This window comes from Bos javanicus, chromosome 14 (assembly GCF_032452875.1).
Source record: "Bos javanicus breed banteng chromosome 14, ARS-OSU_banteng_1.0, whole genome shotgun sequence".
Lineage (NCBI taxonomy): Eukaryota > Metazoa > Chordata > Mammalia > Artiodactyla > Bovidae > Bos > Bos javanicus.
In genome coordinates this window covers 51,421,118-51,445,712 of record NC_083881.1, presented here as the reverse complement: position 1 = coordinate 51,445,712, position 24,595 = coordinate 51,421,118, and the positions used below count along the sequence as shown (strand labels likewise).

The 24,595-nt window shown below is 36.5% G+C and overlaps 1 protein-coding gene and 1 pseudogene across 1 annotated transcript in view; both read right to left on the bottom strand.

Annotated features, from left to right (window-relative positions):
* The window catches only part of CSMD3 (CUB and Sushi multiple domains 3), a 1,469,335-nt gene that overhangs the window by 981,882 nt on the left and 462,858 nt on the right, over window positions 1-24,595 (bottom strand). The window lies entirely within an intron of this gene.
* On the bottom strand, window positions 2,863-20,205 carry LOC133260804 (GTP-binding nuclear protein Ran-like; annotated as a pseudogene).

The following is a 24,595-nucleotide window of genomic DNA, read 5'->3' as shown; positions in this document are numbered from 1 at the left end:
GTAGTCCTTTGGAAGGTGATGTTTTGCAAACTAAATACTATATATTTCTGACATTGAAAAATACACTCTTGGTATTGTTCGTTACATTAACCTGGAAGGCTCAGAGTCATTTCATTCTTTCTACTGTATTCAGTGAGAATAGTGCACAGCCTAGATAAATAAACTACTTCCCACTCTACCTCTAATTTCCAAATGAGGTAATTTTGTAAACAAACTTCCTAAAATTACCACAATACCCTGCTGCTGCTAAATCACGTGTTGTGTCTGACTCTTTGCAACCCCATGGACTGCAGCCTACCAGGCTCCTCCGTCCACGGAATTTGCCAAGCAAGAGTACTGGAGTGGGTTGCCATTGCCTTCTCCAACAATACCCCGGATATCTGTCAAAGAATATATGCAGTTCAAGTTTCCCCATTATATCAAAAATAAAACTTTTCTATAGAGATTTTATATTATTTTTATGTTAAAGAACTGAATTATTTTTTCTAAAGAGCTCTACCTGCAAATTCCTAAATTTTACTGTCTCTTCAAATCTTCTTCTGTTACTCGACTTTACACATGAAAGTTTCACACAAATAATTTATAAGTAGATATTTATTGGCCACCTTCTATTTCCATATGTATAATTCAAATTCATGTTAGAAGAATTTGAACGTCTTGTATATTAACTTCAAAGAAAATTCTGTATTTGTGAAAACACTAACAACCAACTTGGCCATTGAACTATACTATAATTTCCTGAAGGCTGGGTCTTCATTTGAAATTCAGTGTTTATAGCACAAGCACATAACAAGTGTTCCATAAATGTATGTTGAATTACATTAAGGGTCAACACCTAACCTTCAAGAAAAATAAACCAATTTTTTCTCATCAAGGAAAAGAGAAAGTGTGATAACATGATATGTCAGCAAAAAAAAAAAGGTAAAAAAAGAGAATTTTTTAAGGTCTTTACTCTAAACTTACTTTCACATGAGAATTTAGAGATAGATTTTACTAGAAATATTTCTAGTAATTTGGCACAATTTACCTCAGTTACTTATAATAGGGTTGGGTATTATGACTACAACATAAATATTCTACATTGCCACAATTAAAAAAGGAGGTTTGAAAGCCATTTACCTGAATCAACTTGGAACAAACAATAAAATATATTTCAGGTATATTATATTAAAATATTATTATATAATATTCATTTTTACTCTCAGAATATAAAATATTTACTTTCAATCAAATTATTTACACTCTTATTGAGACATCCCACAACTAGCATGCTCTGTTTTCCTGCAGCTCCATTTTTCTACTTTCCCTCAAAATGACTCTTAGAAAGAACTCTCTGTACATACTTTTTTCATTTGTTGTCTAACTTTTCCTCTTGAACCCATTCCAGATGGGCTTCCATTCCAGAGGGAATGGAAGGGCTTTACTTAAATGGCTCTAGAAGTGCACCAAGATTCTAGCACTTAGTAATCCTTAGTAATCCTTTTGGAGAAGGCAGTGGCACCCCACTCCAGTACTCTTGCCTGGAAAATCCCATGGATGGAGGAGCCTGGTGGGCTGCAGTCCATGGGGTCGCTAAGAGTCGGACACGACTGAGTGACTTCACTTTCACTTTTCACTTTCATGCATTGGAGAAGGAAATGGCAACCCACTCCAGTGTTCTTGCCTGGAGAATCCCATGGACAGAGGAGCCTGGTGAGCTGCCGTCTATGAGGTCGCACAGAGTTGGACACGACTGAAGTGACTTAGCAGCAGTAATCCTTTATCCTGGAATGCCTTCTCCAATGTACCTTCAAGGCTTTCTCCTTCACTCTCCCTGCCACACCTTCTTGGTATAAATGCTGAACACTATGTCTAAAATTTTATCTCCTCACTGCACTGTCATTTTCCCCTGTTTTATTTTTCTTCATAAAGTTATAACCCATAATATAGTTTATATTTTATTTAAATGTCTTTATATATTATACCAACATTATCTTTCATATACCTCTTATCATCCTCATTACAGTTTCCTGCAACAAAAAGTCAATAAGCTGAACTCCAAGAATGTCAAAGTCCCTTCTCATCCTAATATTCTCAACCCCTTAGCAGTATCAGTGCAATTTACCATGGCTCCTTTGAGAGGCAGTATGTGTTGTCCTAGGAGAGCTTGAGCTTTTACAGATAATTAAGAAGGAAAATACTTCCAAACATCACAAGGTTCATATCTCTCATGGAGTATCAGAGAGGATGTGGCAGACCTCTGATAATCCACCAAAATTAAATCCAGAGCAGAGGAAACAGTGTTTGGCGGACACAATGCTTATGCTTAGAGAGACCAAGTGGCAGCAGTCATCAGTGCAGAATATCAAAACACTGCTGAATGTCATTATTAGGAAAAAAAATTCAACGACAGCAGAAACGAAGGCAGCAGTTGGACATCACGTAGCAGTATACCAAAGCAGAACCTAAAGCAACAATCCCATTGTCCATGTCCAAGTGCTGCCTGTTTTTCAATGCTACCTACCATATCCAAACTTTCTACTCAACACCCCCACTTGGGTTTCAAATACGTGTCTTAAACTCAAACTCTGAATCAGAATTTTTTTTTAAGATATTTGAAATACAACTTTATTCTGATTCAAAACAAAAAGGAATGGGAATGACAAAAACAAGATTCCACCTCTCAATATGTCATGTGACTATAGCAGTCTTATATCTGAAACTCAAAGAAGAAACAGCTGTGTTTCGAAACACCTAAATATGCAGGTCCAAACAATGAAGATAGTTTTGTAACTTCCATATTCACTCCAAAGCCTGTCCATTTTCTTCAGCGTCCAAAGATGAAGCACATGTTCTGTTTCCCTATATAATAAAATGGCAAACACACGGCACCACTGATATCACAGGAAAGTTGCCTATAAAATTAGACTTCGGATGTTGGGCCCCAGCTTCACTTTCTCACAGTAAAGCATCTGTCTGAGCAACCTCTAAATTGTGCTTGTACAGCCGCTGCCAAGGCTGGGTCTCTGACCACCTCTGGTGGGATGAGAGTAGGCATGGCAAGAAATTCCAAGTTAGGGTCTCTGATCAGTTTTCTAGCAAGACAGAGGAAGGGCTTTTCAAAGTTTTAGTTACTTTTGGCAGAAATGTCATAGTACTGAAGATTCTTCTTTCTGTGGAAGACAACTTGACTTTGCCTTAATCTTTTGGTCCTTAATATCCACTTCATTGCCACACAACACAATGGGGATGTTCTCACACAGTCCTATCAGATGTCTATGCCAGTTAGGCATATTCTTGTACGTAACTCGATGTTACATCAAGCATAATAATGGCACACTGAGCTTGGATATAATAGCCAACTCTCAGTTCACCAAATTTCTCCTGACCAGCTGTATCCCATACATTGAACTTAATTGGTCCTCTGTTGGTATGGAGCACAAGGAGATGGACCTCAACAATTTACTTCTCAAATTCACCAGTCAGATGACCTTGCACGAATGTATTCTTTCAGTATCACCAGCACCAACCAATACAAGTTTGAACAGAACTTGGAGTTCTCCGTGGGCAGTAATCTCTTGATGTTCCACAGGCCAGGTCCCAGTACCCTAAGGGCCTCTGCAGCTGGGGAGGGGAGGAGGTCTGCCAGAGGACCTGAGAAATCGTCTCCTCAAGACTGCTGCCCACTGCAGCCGCCCCAACACCCCCACCCCAACCCCTCTCCATATCAGAATTTTTAATGTCCTCTTCACAAGTATGTCTTTCCTCTATTCTTAAGTGTGTATGTGCATGCTCAGTCACTTCAGTCGTGTCCGACTCTTTGCAACCCCAGGGACTGTAGCCTGCCAGGATCCTTTGTCTATAGAATTTCTCAGGCAAGAATACTGGAGTAGTTTGCCATTTCCTTCTCCAGGGGATCTTCTGAGTCTCTTGCCTCTCCTGAATCACAGGTAGATTCTCTACCACTGAGCCACCATCAGGAAACCCCTATTCCTCAATACGTCACATCAAATGGCACCATCACTCATGAGTCTGTCAAACATTTAAGTGTCATCTTTTAATTCTTTATTCTCCTCACTCCTAGAATCCCAATGAATTTGCAAATCTTCTTCTGCCTCTAAAATCCATCCTAAATTTGTTCATTTTTTAAAATTTCTGCTCTTATGATAACAGACAGGTGCCTATGTTCTCACACAGACGATGCAGTAGTCCCTTTTTTTGATTCTACCAAGCATTCTTACAAACTGCTTCTTATCCAGTAGCCAAAGCATTCTTTTTCCAACTGACATGTCACTACCAAGCTTTACTTTTCATTAACCTTGAATTAAATTTTGACTCCTTACTCAGTCCTCAGAAGGCCTAGAAATTCTGGTCTTCGTCCACCCTTCTCACTCATCTCATACAAAGCAACTTTACCTTCACCATACTTTAGTCTCACTGTTTCTTTTCCCTTAAACATGGGAAATTATTTGCCATCACATGGCCTTTGCACTTAACATTCGCTGAGCTTGAATGCCATTTCCCCAGGTGGTCCTCTGGTTAGTTAGCCTCATCTTCATTATTCAATCAAGAATTCAGTCCTCAAATATAACTATACTGGGCTTCCCAGGTGGCGCAGTAGTAAAGAATCTGTCTGCCAATGCAGGAAACACAGGAGACTCAGAAGATCCCCTGGAGTAGGAAAAGGCAACCCACTCCAGTATTCTTGCCTAGAGAATGCCATGGACAGAGGAGCCTGCTGGGATACCATCCAAGGGGTCACAAAGAGTGGGACATGACTGAGCATACAGGCACGCACATAACTGTAGTTGGTTGACCGTAACACACCCTTCCCACTCTAGCACATTATGCTACTTTAATATTTACATTTTTTCTGCTTTTGAAGCTGTTTCCTTTATTTACTAATATAGTAATTTCAGAAGCCCTTCCTTTAGAACATCAGATCCAAGCAAGCAGAGAGCTTGTCTATCTTTATCATTGATCTTAGAACTGCATAGTAGTATAGAATCCAATTTAAACAATTTTCTTAACAATGAACTGAATAGAAACTTTAACATTAATTTATACTTTAAAAAGAAAATTTAGGTTTTTTATTTCACTCAAAAAAAATGTATATTCACCAGGCAATCTGTGACAACAAAGTTAGATTGTCTCTAATCTAAAAGTTACTAGATGATGGATTTATAACAACTCATAAATATTTAGCTTAATAATACTAAGAACTTGAATTTGGGTCATATAATCATCATGTATTATTACTCAAATCATAAATTAGAAAAGACACAATGAATTTATCAAGGAATAATTTCATTTAAATAGCCATATGAGAATTTTCAGTTATAAGTAATATTAATAAAGATGAAAGAAAATATCTACACATGAAGACAACCAAGAATTCAAAGTTCCATAACTAAAATGAAAGTTTTTAAAATTGTATCCTCCTACTTACTTATATAATAACTACTTCAAAACAACTACTACTTTTAAATGCAGAGAAGTGAATAGAATTAAGTACTTCAAGGCTGAGTATGTAGGATATGAAATTAAAAAAATATAAAACAGTGCTCTTTTTGGTTGATAGCTGAAGTAATGAACTAAACAGTAATACACATTTTGTTAACACATCGTAAGCAAAAACTTAATAAAATTTCCTCATATTGTTTTTCCTATTATGGAATCACTAAACAAACTGAGCTTTTTTTACCTATTAAGTAGAATATTTTAATAATTTGATAGTGATTTCTTCAAACTGAACCCAGTGTCACAAAAATAAACAGTTTTACTGATATGGAAATACTGTGGTTAAAATACTAAAATTCCATTGAAAATTCATATAATTAGGTACACAAGCTTCTCTGAAATAAATTTCATCATATTTTATCAGGAAAACTTGAAAATAATGATCTAATTTCTTTGTTTTTATTATTTTTAATCAGTAAACTAATTTCCTCTGAAATATTAGCTAGTTTAGAACACCAGATATTCTGTATTCCATTAGTATATGGCATGAGCTTTAAATATTTCCAGTTAAAAATTTAATGAAACAGCTATACTCTAAATAAAATTCAAGCATTATATTATATGAATAGACTAGACTGCTAAGTTGCTTCAGTCGTGTCCGACTCTGTGCGACCCCATAGACAGCAGCCCACCAGGCTTCCCTGTCCGTGGGATTCTCCAGGCAAGAATACTGGAGTGGGTTGCCATTTCCTTCTCCAATGCATGAAAGTGCAAAGTGAAAGTGAAGTCGCTCAGTCGTGTCCGACTCCTAGCAACCCCATGGACTGCAGCCTACCAGGCTCCTCCATCCATGGGATTTTCCAGGCAAGAGTACTGGAGAGGGGTGCCATTGCCTTCTCCGATAGACTAGACTAGTAACAAATAACTTTACTGTTTCAAGGGCTTTAAATAGCCAAGGTTTATTCTCGGTCATGCAAGTTCTCTTGCTGGTTCTAGGCGAATCTCTTAGATGTCTGTCTTTGAGTGCTTTTTCTTTCAAACCAACAAGGAAAAAAAAACAACTTCTAATCCAGAGTAACAGAGAGAAATATTGGAAATAAAGCTGTCTAGTTAAGTCCAGTTTGTCTAATACTGACATATGATCTAGAATATGTAAATTCAGTTATTTCCATTCAAATATCAATGCTAAAAACATGCATAATTAAAATGATATGCTTAAACATGCTGAGTTGATTAAAAAATAACATTGACATATTTATATTACAATTTTATGGTCAAATGTTCCCTTCGGTACTATTTCTACTTTAATTAAACTGATTTTATAAATGTAAAGAAGTAGCTTCCCTAGTGATACCTACAATCCAGTGTCTTCTTATAGGTTCACTTATTTGAAAATACTGAATAAGCCAAAAATTACACTTTTTCTCTATGGTTGGTTTTCAATTTAAAAATTTAATGCTATGTACAAAAAAATTCTACACAATGAAATAGAGGTTTTGTTTTTTTTTTTAATTAAAGCACACTGGAGATAATATAGACTTCCATAAATGATTTAGAGGCATTCTCAAATAATACCTAACAAATTACATTATAGCTACCATAGCAAAAGGTAAGGAGAGTTGTAATCAACTGGAAATTAGCAAATTTATTCAAGAAATTGCATAATGCAACATTAATGCTTTATAATACATAGCACAGAGTCTACTTATGACTCCCCAGGGACATTCATAATGGTTAAAAATTTAAATAGTTTAGAAATTAACAGTAAAAGCACAAAGGTTCATCTCTCTAGGTAACTCAAAGCAAACTAGACAATTTTATTTTGTGTCAGATTCTATCTAATTTGTGGTTATAACCCTACATTTTCATTCCCATCACTGCATGAAACAAAATATATCAGATTTGTGTTTTGAGACATAAATCTAACACTTGGCAAATGGAAAGATTTGTTTCTGATTTGGCACCATATAGAACTGTCTGATCATCATGCCCTGATAATAGCTATCCTTCAATTATTGCATCCTACATCCATAATCATCAGTCTACCCATTTCCCCTCCTACTTTATAGATACTGCTTTTGTTACAAGACAATAAATATATAAATTAGACACAATTTTCCCTGCTGCTATTTTTGCTAACTACTAATTGACTGAAAGAAAACTACTACTGAAAATTGTGTTTGAAATCCCTTTGTCTCTTATTAAATTTTAAAAGTGGCTACTGGCTGAAATGTGAAAAGAACCCGAGATAGTAGATGTATGGAAGATGTGATATTACATGCTAACTAACTTGAATTTTTGAACCATGAATCACTTTGGAAACATCAGTTATTCTTTAAAAGGTCTGACATACAGAGAACAAAGAGAGAAACGGATTTAGATCCGGGGTATCACCTTTGCTTCCAGGTTTCTATTGGCAACATTTACATTGAAAACAGAAACAGGAATTTTCTATTTGAACTGCAGAGGAAAGCAGAAGACATATATGGGAAGCAGCTAGGGACTCAGCAGAAGATAGAGTCAAGTGTAACACTTTTTTGCTTTTAATAAGATATACAAGTTAATTAAGGGTAATTAACCTAGCAGTAGGTTATAAAGACTACAGGGCCTTGTTTTCTTGCCAAGGTTTATGTGAGACTCAGAGCTTCAGATCCTTAACAGAAATACCATAAACCTGAGCTTACTTAATTGGTTACAAAATAGAATTAACCACAGAAAAAATTGTGATACTTCTACTATTTATTTGTGCCTACTAAAATCTTTGCTTTTAAACTACAGTAATCATATACTTCATAAGAAGTACCATATATTATAAAGAAATATCATTATATTTGTTTTTAAAAAATGAACAAGGAAGAAAAAGAGATTGTACCAAATGATAATGCAAAAAATGTGCAGTTGCCCCCCTGGAACTCAAATACCTCCTTCTCTTCTCGTCCATGAGTCCATAACTGTTACTTCTTTTCATCTCTAGGACTGCTTCTCCTCAGTTCTCTTACAGTCTCATATTTCCCTGCTGTCTATTGTTTGGAATCCTGTGCAAGCTATTCTTATATTTTGGAAGGTACTCCCTCCCTGAAACATCTTTATTACTTCAGGGGTTTCTGCATCAGCTTTATGTACAGGATGAACTTCAGTGTCAAACAGACTGTACTAGAGTGTTGGAGGGACCATCACCCACATGGATACTAGTCATCCAACAGAACTGTTCGAATCACAATGCAGAGCAAATTTGTCAGTTTGAGAATTAAGTCCTAGGTGAGGTTCTAGGAATTAAGGAGGAAAGGAAATATGAGGCAGAGACAGGAAACAAACAAACTGATAGTTTCCTATAGTTTGGAATTGATGGGAAAGAAACAGATGGAATTAACTGTTCATACATTTCAAACGGACTTTTCTCAAAATTTAATTTTAAACAACTGGTTTCAGTTCAGTTCAGTTCAGTTGCTCAGTTGTGTCTGACTCTTTGTGACCCCATGAGTCGCAGCATGCCAGGCGTCCCTGTCCATCACCAAATGGTGTTTACCTAAACTCATGTCCATTGAGTCGGTGATGCCATCCAACCATCTCATCCTCTGTCGTCCCCTTCTCCTGCCTTCAATCTTTCCCAACAGCAAGGTCTTTTTAAATGAGTCAGCTCTTCCGATCAGGTGGCCAAAATACTAGAGTTTCAACTTTAACATCAGTCCTTCCAATGAACACCCAGGACTGATTTCTCTTAGGATGGACAGGTTGGATCTCCTTGCAGTCCAAGGGACTCTCAAGAGTCTTCTCCAACACCACAGTTCAAAAGCATCAATTCTTCAGTGCTCAGCTTTCTTTATCGCCCAACTCTCACATCCATACATGACCACTGAAAAAACCATAGCCTTGACTAGACAGACCTTTGTTGGCAAAGTAATGTCTCTGCTTTTTAATATGCAGTCTAGGTTGGTCATAATTTTCCTTCCAAGGAGTAAGCATCTTTTAATTTCATGGCTGCAATCACCATCTGCAGTGATTTTGGAGTCAAAAAAATAAATAAATAAAGTCAGCCACTGTTTCCACTGTTTCCCCATTATTTGCCATGAAGTGATGGAACCAGATGCCATGATCTTCGTTTTCTGAATGTTGAGATTTAAGCCAACTTTTTCACTCTCCTCTTTCACTTTCATCAAGAGGCTCTTTAGTTTCTCTTTACTTTCTGCCATAAGGGTCGTGTTATCTGCCTATCTGAGGATATTGATATTTCTCCCTGCAATCTTGATTCCAGCTTTTGCTTCTTCCAGCCCAGCATTTCTCATTACATACTCTACATATAAGTTAAATAAGGAGGATGACAATATACAGCCTTGATGTACTCCTTTTCCTATTTGAAACCAGTCTGTTGTTCCATGTCCATTTCTAACTGTTGCTTCCTGACCTTCATACAGGTTTCTCAAGAGGCACATCAGGGGGTCTGGTATGCCCATCTCTTTCAGAATTTTCCACAGTTTATTGTGATCCACACAGTCAAAGGCTTCAGCATAGTCAATAAAGCAGAAATAGATGTTTTTCTGGAACTCCTGCTTTTTTGAACAACTGGTTTAGTTTTCATGTATTCTTGATATTTGATAAGCACATTTACTTAGTATAATTGGGACACACAAATTAGTTAATGAAAAGTTAGTGGGGTATCAAATACTCTGTAAAAGTATCAACAAAATTTTAAATACTTTATCTTAAGATATGTAGATGTACACTCATCCATAAATCTGATATAAACCCAAGAATTCTCTCTTTAGGCAGATATCTAACAATTGCAACTGTAATTAACTTTATATATATATATATATATACATATATATACACACACACATATATATGTATATATATGTAGTTGATGAAACATAGTTCCTTACCATTCCATTTATTTAAAGTTGAAAAGTAATTAAAAACACCTATTAAACAATTTGTTTTAAAATGCTTCTTTTTAATATTATTGTTCTACTATTTTGCATTACTTTCTATTTTTAACTATTTTCAGTTATTATATGCCTACTTTTAAAGGTATCTGTTCCCTACTTAGCCTTTAGATACTTTTAGTGATCTATCCTTATTAATCTGACCCCAAGCATTCAAGTTGTTTTCATACAGATAACATTCACTATTTAGTCATTGGCATTTCTTCAAGAAATACATATACATATTCACACTTATTCCCAAACCTGTGGTCTGGGAATTTGTTTTGCAAAACTGTGTTCACTGAATTCATCTGAAGCTACACAAAAGTATTTTCTTCCTTTGGAGGTAGTTTACATACATAAATATGAAAGTAGGTATACTTTATTACATATTTAGTGGATTCTGATTGTCATATTGTTAAAGGCCAACTTTTAAGTAAGAAATAATTTGAATAAAATTTTGACTGTTTTCATAAATCTGAAAAGAAAGGTAATGACAAAAGTAAACAAAGCCATATATCTTATAATGATTAATTGAGGTTAGAATTCAGATTTTCCTAAATCCCTTCAATTTGTACAATAAGGATAGAATATTCTGCCTTCCTTTCCTAAAGGAAATCAACCTTGAATATTCATTGGAAGGACTGATGCTGAAGTTGAAGCTCCAATACTTTGGCCACCTGATGCGAAGACCCAACTCATTGGAAAAGACACTGATGCTGGGAAAGATTGAAGGCAAAAGGAGAAAAGGTGGCAGAGGATGAGATGGTTAGATGGCATAGCAACTCAATGAACATGAACTTGAGCAAACATTGGGAGGTAGTGAAGGACAGGTAAGTCTGGCATGTTGCAGTCCATGGTGTCGCCAAGAGTTGGACATGACTTAGTGATGGAACAACAAATTCTGCTGTCCATCCTACTTTTTATCCAACTGATATTGTTAATTGCTGTGGGGCTAAAGTTATTTAGTCAAAGAATATCTTCACTGCATGGATATTCATTTGAAAACTCTACTGATTTAAAATATATGTTACATTTTATACTGAAAATAGCATGTTCAATATTTAGTATATATATATATATTTTTTGCATTATCAGATTTATATTTAATTTGATGATGAAAATGCAACTCAATCTATGTCAGACTCACTACTTATGTATACACTTGATTTCCTTTGAAAACTAAAACCCTGACCTAGAAAACAAGCACACTGCTCAGGGACACCATCTTGTAAGGTTGATAATTAGCCACCTGCTGTGCTCAATAAATCAGTCTGGAAATTATTGACCTATGTCACAGCATTTTCACCTCTTTATTTACTGGAAAGATGTGTTTACAAACCCAACATCCTTCCACTGCATTTGTTTAGGTGAAGATATCCTACTCTCTTTAGATGTAATTTATGTTTATAGATTTTTAAAGCAAAAAAAAATAATAAATATAATATCATGGAAGTATTAATTTTAATGGTATATTAATAGAGTCAAATACTCATATTTTGTAATATTTAAAGTAGTTATCTAAAATTCACTGCTTAAATGACAATTATAATGGTAGAGGCTTAGTATAATCAGTATTTTTAAATCATTTCAATAGCTTTACATGACAACATTTTTTTTCTTCATCCTCAAACACTGTTAAGCAGCTAAGGTAATTACTAAAAGTAGCCCTTGATAAGGTGGATTGAATTAAAAATAAATTTATGAATATAACTAGTATGCATCAACAAGTTCCCACTTTTTTCATTTTGCTAAAAAGTATGTATAAATTGTTTTGTTTTTTTGTTTCACTTTGTTTAATGTATGATCTACTTAACATGTTTTACAGAGCAAGAAACCTATAAGGTAATAATAAACAAGGTACACAAAACTTGAGATTCTTTAAAAAGACACATTTCTTCTTAATTTATTTAAGCTCTACCTTACTCTTCAAAAGTATATGATATTCTTATTAATAATACTATAGGATAAAACTAAGTCATTAATGAAACTAGTAAATGGTATTTAATAAAAGAAGAAAATACAGCTATCCAATGGTGAGCTGGAGCCTCCTGGTCCAGCTTGTGAGAACTTGCACATCTCTTCATATTCAGTGACAGGTTACTAGTTTGGTTGACTATGGAACTGGAACACTCCACAGATTAGGACTTTATTCCCCTCTGTTTTGAGAGAGGAATTACAGCACTGTCACTGAAACCATCCTATCTCTGCAAGTCTAGGAAATACCCTGGATCTATTCTATCATACAGACAAAATGTTGCTTGACAAGACAAAATTATGTACCATAGAGAAGACCAACTGTAAGTTTCACTTGAATGTTCTTTAACATAGTACAACTTAGTAAGTTATTGTAATAAAGTGTTCATACAACAATTATTTGTAAACTGTCTGTTTTCCTGGTGTATCTTCCACAATGAGTAAAAAACATACAATCATATAATTGATAATCTAAAGTCTTTAGATATAAACTATTTAGGTATCAGTAAATATATACCAAACACAGTGCTTTGGCTTGGTTAGATTTTATTTTAACAAGCTACATTTTTTGGCAATAAATAAGTAGGTGGATGTGCTGTTTCTTGAGTTCAGTTTCTCAGTCATGTCCAACTCTTTGTGACCCCATGGACTGCAGTACACCAGGCTTCCCTGTCCATCACCAACTCCCAGAGCATATTCAAACTCATGTTCATTGAGTTAGTGATGCCATCCAACCATCTCATCCTCTGTCATCCCCTTCTCCTCCTGCCTTCAGTCTTTCCCAACATCAGGGTCTTTTCAAATGAGTCAGTTCTTCACATCAGGTGACCAAAGTATTGGAGTTTGAGCTTCAGCATCAGTCTTTCCAATGAACATTCAGGACTGACTTCCTTTAGGATGGACTGGTTGGATCTCCTTGCAGTCCAAGGGACTCTCAAGAGTCTTCTCCCACACCACAGTTCAAAAGCATCAATTCTTCAGAACTCAGATTTCTTTATAGTCCAACTCTCACATCTACTGGAAAAACCAAAGCCTTGACTAGATGGACCTTTGTTGGCAAAGTAATGTCTCTGCTTTTTAATATGCTGTCTGCTAAGTAACTTCAGTAGTCATGTCCGACTCTGTGTGACCCCATAGATGGCAGCCCACCAGGCTCCCCCATCCCTGGGATTCTCCAGGCAAGAACACTGGAGTGGGTTGCCATTTCCTTCTCCAATGCATGAAAGTGAAAAGTGAAAGTGAAGTTGCTCAGTCGTGTCCGACTCTTAGCGACCCCATGGACTGCAGCCTACCAGGCTCCTCCATCCATGGGATTTTCCAGGCAAGAGTACTAGAGTGGGGTGCCATTGCCAGATGCCATGATCTTAGATTTCTGAATGTTGAGATTTAAGCCAACTTTTTCATTCTCCTCTTTCACTTTCATCAAGATGCTTTTTAGTTCTTCTTCACTTTCTGCCATAAGGGTGGTGTCACCTGCATATCTGATGTTATTGATATTTCTCCCTGCAATCTCGATTCCATCTTGTGCTTCATCCAGCCCAGCATTTCTTATGATGTACTCTGTATATAAGTTAAATAAGCACAGTGACAATATACAGCTTTGACCTACTCCTTTCCCAATTTGGAACCAATCTGTTGTTCCATGTCCAGTTCTATTTCTTCTTGTCCTGCATACAGATTTCTCAGGAAGCAGGTCAGGTTGTCTGGTATTCTCATCTCTTTAAGAATTTCCCATAGTTTGTTGTGATACACACAGTCAAAAGCTTTGGCCTAGTCAATAAACAGAAGTAGATGTTTTTCTGTAACTCTCTCACTTTTTCGACAATCCAAAGGATGTTGGCAATTTCTTAGGTCACTTCTAGTTTGCAACAATAAAACCATAAAATTATTCTAGAAAAGAGTTATATTTCTATTTTAAGTTTCAAGTACATCAAAATGTTGTTCAATGTCATTAAAATCCAAATAACATACAAGGGATGAGGGACAAAAATAGCCTGCTGTTCTTTCAACTGAATGCTATAATGCATTTCCTCAAACTCTTCACTAAGACACCAGTAAGGTTTAGAAGATATTACATAGCTGAAATTATGAATCAAATTCACAAAATTTAGAATCAGTAGTCTCTATATCACTTGCAAAATGCATATGATTTATTAGTATTGCTATGGGAAATAGATGGGGAAACAGTGTCAGACTTTATTTTTCTGGGCTCCAAAATCACTGCAGATGGTAACTGCAGCCATGAAATTAAAAGACGCTTACTCCTTGGAAGGAAAGTTATGACCAACCTAGATAACATATTCAAAAGCAGAGACATTACTTTGTCAACAAAGGTTCGTCTAGTCAAGGCTATGGTTTTTCCTGTGGTCACGTATGGATGTGAGAGTTGGACTGTGAAAAAGGCTGAGCGCTGAAGAATTGATGCTTTTGAACTGTGGTGTTGGAAAAGACTCTTGAGAGTCCCTTGGACTGCAAGGAGAGCCAACCAGTCCATTCTGAAGGAGATCAGCCCTGGGATTTCTTTGGAAGGAATGATGCTAAAGCTGAAACTCCAGTACTTTGGCCACCTCATGCAAAGAGTTGACTCATTGGAAAAGACTCTGATGCTGGGAGGGATTGGGGGCAAGAGGAGAAGGGGACGACAGAGGATGAGATGGCTGGATAGCATCACTGACTCGATGGACGTGAGTCTCAGTGAACTCCGGGAGCTGGTGATGCACAAGGAGGCCTGGCGTGCTGCGATTCATGGGGTCGCAAAGAGTCTGTATAATATATTATTGTAATATTTTATAATATATATTATGTTGTCACATACTTTATATAATATTAAATATCTGTATACATACACAGATACTTTATAAATGAATGAACAATTAAGCAAACTTATATTGACCATGCATGCTCAATTTTTTCCTGATAGGTGTGCAAATCTGAAAAGCATGGAGACTTTTGCTCTGTTCTTTCTTGTCTATAAACCAAAATCCCAGACAAAAGCAAATCATCTTGCTCTGTCTTTTGTGTAATGATAAGCAGTAGAATAGTCAAGTCTATGTTTTACCTGTTTATTTTACAGTATTTGGGATGAAAATCCAAGACTTGCAATGCATTAGGGAAGAAATGACACTCATTTTCAGTAATGTGATATCAGGGTGAAGACCAGGTTTCATATTTCAGTTCTGGCATATACTAGCTCAGTGACAGAGAGGATGATTCATATTTTAAGTTTCAGGTTCTTCATCCATAAGTTTTACAATAATTTCAAGAATTTTGTGAGGATTTTAAAGGTTTTAGCATACGTCTTAGATGGAAAAAGTACTCTTAATTATTAGATTTAAACCCTACCTATATTTTGTTATGGAGGATGAAGTAAAGAGTGAGGAAAGGGCTGTGGTAGAGAATTTCACTTTAATAAAAAAGGAAAGAAACAGATGACACATATTATTTAAAACATGAATAAGATTAAATATATTTTTGACCAATCAGAAAGGGAGATTTTACTTAAAATAACAGAATTCTTTCCAATGCATTTAATTTCAGTCTTTTTAAAAAAATTAATTGAAGTATAGTTGATTTACAATGTTGTGTTAGTTTCGGGTACACAGCAAAGTGATTCTGTTACACACACACACACACACACACACATTTTCATTTTAAGATTCTTCCCATTACAGCTTATTACACAATATTGAATACAGTTCTGTGTGCTATAAAATAGATCCTTGTTATCTATCAATAACATATATACACGTATATATGTCTATAAAATATATATACATATATATATATATCAATAGCATATATACACATGTCTATAGATACATATATACATACATACACACACACACACACACACACATGTTCCTGTCTTTAGTTGTTCAATCATGTCTGACTCTTTGAGACCCTATGGACTATAGTCCGCTAGGCTACTCTGTCCATGAGATTTTCCAAGCAAGAATACTGGAGAGGGTTGCCATTTCCCTCTCCAGGGGATCTTCCAGATCCAGGGATCGAACCGGCATCTCCTATGCCTCTTGCACTACAGGTGGATTCATTACCTTTGAGCCACTGATTCCCCTTAGACATATATATATAGTAGCATGTATCTGTTGATCCCAAACTTCTAATTCATCCTTCCCTCTCTTTAAGCCTTTTTAAACTGATCATGCTTTGGATTCTAGCTTTGTTTGGACTTTTGTTCATTCCTGTTATAAATCAGAGAAAAAAACAAGCCTCACAAACATTATTCACGTATGCCACATGGAAGGATAAATCAAAATCTACCTTCATCCCTGATTTTAATGTACATGACTAAATTGTACTATAAAAAAAGAATCTGTCATCAAAGGTCATTTAAAATCATGGACTATCTCTGAAGAAATTAGAGCTGGTGGCTCAAATTCTCAAACAGGTCAGGACAAAGGAAAACGCTGCTTTGTAATGTTGATATACTATACCATATAGGAATTAATGCCATTTTGTTTATTTCTACTGGAAGAGAACAGCCTGAATTTGGGTTAGTGAATGTTAAGGCCCGATTCCTAAAGGAACTTTTTTCCTAATAATTTGAGATTAATATTTGCTTCTTCTTGAAATGGTAAGTAAAGGAAAAGAGAATTCTGACTTTGGTTATATGCTTTTGCTCCAAGAGTTTATCTGGGAAACAAAGGCTGTAGAAAAATATTTAAGTGAATAATTTCTTTTTTTCTTTTTTTTTTCTAATTTTATTTTTAAACTTTACATAATTGTATTAGTTTTGCCAAATATCAAAATGAATCCGCCACAGGTATACATGTGTTCCCCATCCTGAACCCTCCTCCCTCCTCCCTCCCCATACCATCCCTCTGGGTCGTCCCAGTGCACTAGCCCCAAGCATCCAGTATCGTGCATCGAACCTGGACTGGCAACTCGTTTCTTACATGATATTTTACATGTTTCAATGTCATTCTCCCAAATCTTCCCACCCTCTCCCTCTCCCACAGAGTCCATAAGACTGTTCTATACATCAGTGTCTCTTTTGCTATCTCGTACACAGGGTTATTGTTACCATCTTTCTAAATTCCATATATATGCGTTAGTATACTGTATTTATGTTTTTCCTTCTGGCTTACTTCACTCTGTATAATAGGCTCCAGTTTCATCCACCTCATTAGAACTGATTCAAATGTATTCTTTTTAATGGCTGAGTAATACTCCATTGTGTATATGTACCAAAGCTTTCTTATCCATTCATCTGCTGAACAGCCACTATGGAGAATAATTTCTTGATTCCTTTAGTCCTTGTATTCTCCTAATATCCAGATCTTTCAGTAATGATCCAGTCTAAATGGAAGTCACTGTCCCTGCTGTAAAATGGAATTCTAAAATTCTAGTCTGTTACTACCCCTGGTTACTTTATTCTATCAGTAATGGCCAAAAAAGCAGGAGGATATTCTCTTACTATCATGAAGACAAGGAATATGTACCATAGTGAACTTAGAGACACATGTCCTAGTTTAGACAATCAGTAAATATTTTTCATTTAAATCAAGCAGAAAAATCCTATGACTATTCAATTTTTTAAATGAGGAAAAACTTAAATAGTTTAACTATTCATAGACACATGACTAAGAGTAAAATAAGGCTTGAATCTAGGTTTGTCAGTTTCCAAAACATCAGCACTTTATACTACCCCATGCCTCTCTCAGGAATATTGACCAGAAGGTTCAACATAGCCTTAGCCCTCCTTCAAAGTCTACTAGGATTTTTCTCCTATAATATGACATATTTGCACAGATGGTCCTCAAACCAGTAGCTATTTACATCTGAGTCAAAGGATTTTATTTACATCTTTTGCTGCTGAAAATACATTTATTTAAATATTGAACTCCTTAGTATGCAAAATAATTCATATAAACCACTCCCCATTAGGTCATAAATTTTGTCCTCTTTTACTGAACACTGGGCTTCCCTTGTGGCTCAGATGGTAAAGAATCCACTTGCAACATGGGAGACCTAGGTTCAATTACTGGGTTTGGAATGGCCAACCTAGATAGCATATTCAAAAGCAGAGACATTACTTTGCCAACAAAGGTCCGTCTAGTCAAGGCTATGGTTTTTCCAGTGGTCATGTATGGATGTGAGAGTTGGACTGTGAAGAAAGCTGAGTGCCGAAGAATTGATGCTTTTGAACTGTGGTGTTGGAGAAGACTCGTGAGAGTCCCTTGGACTGCAAGGAGATCCAACCAGTCCATTCTGAAGGAGATCAGCCCTGGGTGTTCTTTGGAAGGAATGATGCTAAAGCTGAAACTCCAGTACTTTGGCCACCTCATGCGAAGAGCTGACTCACTGGAAAAGACTCTGATGCTGGGAAGGATTGGGGGAAGGAGGAAAAGGGGACGACGGAGGATGAGATGGCTGGATTGCATCACAGACTCGATGGACGTGAGTTTGAGTGAACTCCTGGAGTTGATGATGGACAGGGAGGTCTGGTGTGCTGTGATTCATGGCATTGCAAAGAGTCGGACACGACTGAGCGACTGAACTGAACTGAACTGAACTGATACAGTCCTTGGAGTTACAAAGAGTCAGACATGACCGAGCGACTTTCACTTACTAAACACTACTAGTGTTTGACAAAAGGTGGGTAATCAATAAATGAATATATACATATTATTTTCCCTGACTATATGCATAAACAAGTGATCATCCAAGAGAAAATGTGTGTGTGTGTGTGTGTAAAGGTAGTACTTAAAGTATAAATATATTGTCAGAATAGGCAATTTTAAGGTATTCTATTTGAGCAGACACTTATTCAGAGTTGAATCATGAATTTTGTGGCAACAGGTTCTTGTAAGTTAACAGGTAGCAAGTGAAATAAGCCAACAAATTCTTTGATTTATCTAAAATTCTAGTAATTTTAAATATAAAACTTTAGAATTGTTGGAAAATTTTAAAGAAGCTTAAGAAATTACTACAAAAACCCCTGGGGCAAGGGGGCTCCCCATATATTGCCACCATTATAAAAAGGAAAATTTTAAAAGAAAGAAGAAATAGGATGACTATAGCACAATTGTATGAATAATAATAAGCAGATTAAAACAATGTCAAACATTAATAGCAAGAAAGTAATAAAAGTCAAAATTAATGAAAAACTTTGAAATTTAGATTTAAAAAAAATTATAAATCAGTAAAATGAGATATTAAGTATGTAAGAAAATTAAGTTTTATCTTAGTGTGTTTACATATATATATCTATTTTATAATAATAATATCTAGAAATAAATACTTTTGCTTAATGATTCTTTTTGCTTTTTTTTTTTTTTTTACTATTTAACCACTTACAATGTAGGGAATATTTTCTTATTTTAATCAAATTATTTTTCTTCTCTGTCTTAGCTCTTAGATTTTTTGAGATAATGTTTATTCTTTTCAGTGTAACTGACTTAAATATATTTTTACCAAATGGTCACTGTCAATATTTATTTCATATTTTCCTAAATCAGTATACTTAACCACTTTCAGATTCATTCATTTAGTCTTTTCTCACCATTTTTTTCTTAATCTACTCTGGAATTGTAGAAAACAAAACTAAAGATACCATATCTTCTTTATCCATCATATGTCAATGGATATTCAGGTTTCTTCCATACCTTGGCCATTGTTAATAGTGTCTCTAAGAACATTGGAGTGCAAATATCTTTTTTAATTAAAGTTTTGCCTTTTACATATTTATGACCCAGACTGGGATTCCTGGATCAAATGGTAGAGACTCTGTTTTAAATTTTTTTAAGGAAACTCCCACTGTTCTCTGTGGTAGTCGTACCAATATATGTTCCCAAAACAGTGTAGGAGGTTTCCGTTTCTCCACACATTCTTCAGCATTTATCATCTAGACTTTTTCACAGTGTCTATTCTGACTAGTATGAGGTGATATGTCATCATATTATAGTTTTCATCTGCATTATTTTAATAATTAGTGATGTTGAGCGTTTTTTCATGTGCTTATTGGCCATCTGTATTTTTTTTGAGAAATGTCTATTTAGGTCTGTTCATTTTTAATTTATTTTTTATTAAATATTGAGCTGTATGAGCTATTTGTTTATTTTGGACTTTAATCTCTTTTCAGTCACATCTCTTGCAAATATTTCTCACATTCTGTAGGTTGTCTTTCATTTTGTTTATGCTTTCCTTTGCTGTGCAAAAGTGTTTAAGTTTATTTTTGCTTTTATTTTCATTACCCTAGATGGCAGATCCAAATACATATGGGTGCTATTTATGTCAACATCTAGAAGTGTTATAGAATCCAGGCTTACATTTTTGTTTTTAATCAATTTTAACTCATCTCACATGCTAGTAAAGTAATGCTCAAAATTCTCCAAGCAAGGCTTCAGCAATACGTGAACCGTGAACTTCCTGATGTTCCAGCTGGTTTTAGAAAAGGCAGGGGAACCAGAGATCAAATTGCCAACATCTGCTGGATCATGGAAAAAGCAAGAGAGTCCCAGAAAAACATCTATTTCTGCTTCATTGACTATGCCAAAGCCTTTGACTGTGTGGGTCACAATAAACTGTGGAAAATTCTGAAAGAGATGGGAATATCAGACCACCTGACCTGCCTCTTGAGAACCTGTATGCAGATCAGGAAGCAACAGTTAGAACTGGACATGGAACAACAGACTGGTTCCAAATAGGAAAAGGAGTACGTCAAGGCTGTATATTGTCACCCTGCTTATTTAACTTATATGCAGAGTACATCATGAAAAGTGCTGTACTGGAAGAAACACAAGCTGGAATCAAGATTGCAGGGAGAAATATCAACATCCTTAGATATGCAGATGACACGACCCTTATGGCAGAAAGTGAAGAGGAACTCAAAAGCCTCTTGATGAAAGTGAAAGTGGAGAGTGAAAAAGTTGGCTTAAAGCTCAACATTCAGAAAATGAAGATCATGGTATCCGGTCCCATCACTTCATGGCAAATAGATGGGGAAACAGTGGAAGCAGTGTCAGACTTTATTTCTGGGGGCTCCAAAATCACTGCAGATGGTGACTGCAGCCTTGAATTTAAAAGATGTTTACTCCTTGGAAGGAAAGTTATGACCAACCTAGATAGCATATTGAAAAGCAGAGATATTACTTTGCCAACAAAGGTCCGTCTAGTTAAGGCAATGGTTTTTCCAGTGGTCATGTATGGATGTGAGAGTTGGACTGTGAAGAAGGCTGAGCGCTGAAGAATTGATGCTTTTGAACTGTGGTGTTGGAGAAGACTCTTGAGAGTCCCTTGGACTACAAGGAGATCCAACCAGTCCATTCTGAAGGAGATCAGTCCTGGGATTTCTTTGGAAGGAATGATGCTAAAGCTGAAACTCCAATACTTTGGCTACCTCATGCGAAGACTTGACTCATTAGAAAAGACTCTGATTCTGGGAGGGAATGGGGGCAGGAGGAGAAGGGACGACAGAGGATGAGATGGCTGGATGGCATCACTGACTCGATGGACGTGAGTCTGAGTGGACTCCGGGAGTTGGTGATGGACAGGGAGGCCTAGCGTGCTGCGATTCATGGGGTCGCAAAGAATCGGACATGACTAATCGACTGAACTGAACTGAACTGAAATTTATTTTTGCATATACTGTTAGAAAATATTTTAGTTTCATTCTTTTTTTTTTCTTTTTTTGTTGAAATATATCTATTTGACAATCCTCTGGGTATACTGCAAAGTGATTCAGTTATTCAGTTTTCCAGATTCTTTTCCATTGTAGTTAATTACAAGATAGTGCATATGGTTCCCTGTGCTGTTCAGTAAGTAGTTGTTGTTTACTTAATAATATATTAGTATGCATCTGTTAATTCCAAAGTCCTAATTTTTTCCTGCCCCTCCTAAGTTTCATTCTTTTACATGCAGCTATCAAGCTTTCCAAGCACCATTTATTGAAAAGGCTGTCTTTTTTTCCCACTGTGTATTCTTGCCTCCTTGGTCATTCATAGATTAATTGAACTTAAGGGAGTCAGTTTATTTATGGATTTTCTATTCTGTTCCATTAATTTATGTGTATATTTTTCTGCCAATACTATTCTGTTTTGATAATTATAGCTCTGTAGTATAGTCTGACGTTCTCCAGCTTCATTCTTCTTTCTCACAATTGTTTTGGCTATTTAGGCTGTATTTTGCTTCCATACAGATTTTAAATTATTTGTTCTAGTTCTGTGAAAAATTTCATGATAACTTAATAGGGATTGCATTGAATCTGCAGATTGCCTTGGGTAGTATGGTCATTTTAACAAAACTGATTTTTCCAATCCTAGAATATGGTATATCTTTCCATTTGTTTGTGTGGTCTTTAATTTCTTTCATTAGCATCTTATAATTTGGGACGGCAGGTCTTTTGTGTCCTTAGGTAGGTTTATACCTAGGTATTCTACTGATTTTGGCATGTAAATAGGATTCTTTCCTTAATTTCTCTGTTTGATATCATGTTGTTAGTGTATATAAATACACTAAGTTGTATCCTGCAACTTTACTAAGTCCACTGATGGAATCTAGTTGTTTTCTGGTGACATCTTAGAATATACTATGTATAGTATCACATCATCTGCAAAGAGTGAGTTTCACTTCTTCTTTTCCACTTTGGATCCTTTACTTTTCTTCTCTGATTGTTGTGTCTAAGACTTCCAAAACTTTGTTGAGTAAAACTGGTAAGAGTGGGCATCTTTGTTTTATGCCTGATTATAGAGGAAAGCTTTCAGCTTTTCATCATTGTGGATATTAGCTGTGGGTTTGTCATATATGGTCTTTATTATGTTGAGGTATGTTCATTCCCTCTATGCCCACATTCTGGAGAGTTTTTATCACAAATGATCTTTTATTTGATCAAAAGTTTTCATGCATCTATTGAGATAATCATATGACTTTTATTTTTCAACTTGTTAATATGGTATATCACAATGACTGATTTGCAGATATTAAAAATTCCTTACATTGCTGAGATAAATTTCACTTGATCATGGTGTATGACCTTTTTAATGCATCACTGAAGTTGTCTAGCTGGTATTTTTTGAGGATTTTTGTATCTATGCTCACCACTGATGCTGGGCTGTAATTTTCTTTTCTTCTGATATCTTTATTTGATTTTCGGTATCAGGGTGATGAGGGCCTCATAGGATGAATTCAGAAATATTCTTTCCTTTTTTTGGAATAGTTATGAAAACTATTTTTGGAATAGTTTCCTATAAGTGCCAACTCTTCTTTAAATGTTTAGTAGAATTTTAGTGGGGCCTAGTCATGTGTGTGACGGAGAAGGCAATGGCACCCTACTCCAGCACTCTTGCCTGGAAAATCTCATGGACCGAGGAGCCTGCTGGGCTGCTTCAGTCTATGGGGTCCAGTCCATGGGGTCTCGAAGAGTCGGACATGACTGAGCGACTTCACTTTCACTTTTCACTTTCATGCACTGGAGAAGGAAATGGCAACCCACTCCAGTGTTCTTGCCTGGAGAATCCCAGGGACAGGAGAGCCTGCTGGGCTGCTGTCTATGGGGTCGCACGGAGTCAGACATGACTGAAGTGACTTAGCAGCAGCAGCAGCAGTCATGTGTGGCAGGCAGAACCCAAGAAGGGGCCTGGATCTAATTTTGGCTTGCTGGTAGGCAGTTAGTCCTGATTCTGGGACTGTTGCCCACCCACTGCCAGGTGAAGCTAGGTCCTGGAGTTAGGTCTGGAGTACCAGCAGGCAGAGCTGGTTCCTGGAGTCTGGCTGCAAGGCTCATGTATCCAGAGAGATTTTGAGATAAATGAGAGTGGGGAGAGGTATGCTGGTTCCTGACACAGTTGTGTATGACCTGGGGTGTCCCAAGGTTGTACTGGTTTGCTAATGGGCAGAGTGGCCAGGGCTCAGCTAGTCCCAGAGCAGGGTCTAGCCTGCATTGGTGGACGTGGTTCCATCAGCTGTGGGATCATAGTTTTCTTGCTTCAAAAATCTCCTCCATGGTGGGTGAGACTGATCTAGAGTTTTGTGCAGGCTTCCTTGTGGTAGGGGAGCTGGGTCTTAGCCCTCTAGTGGGCAGGGTTGTATCTAGGGGCATGGAAGTATTTAGGCAGACTGTCTGCTAATCAGTAGGGCTGTGTCCCTGCCCACTTAATTTGGGCACCAAATTTTACAGGGTATCGGGTGGGGCCAGGTCTCAGCATTAATGATCCAAGATGACAGTCATCAGGAGTGTCACAGGGTTGAATGTTCCTAGATATGTCTGCCACCACTGTCTACATGCCCAGGTTGAGCCA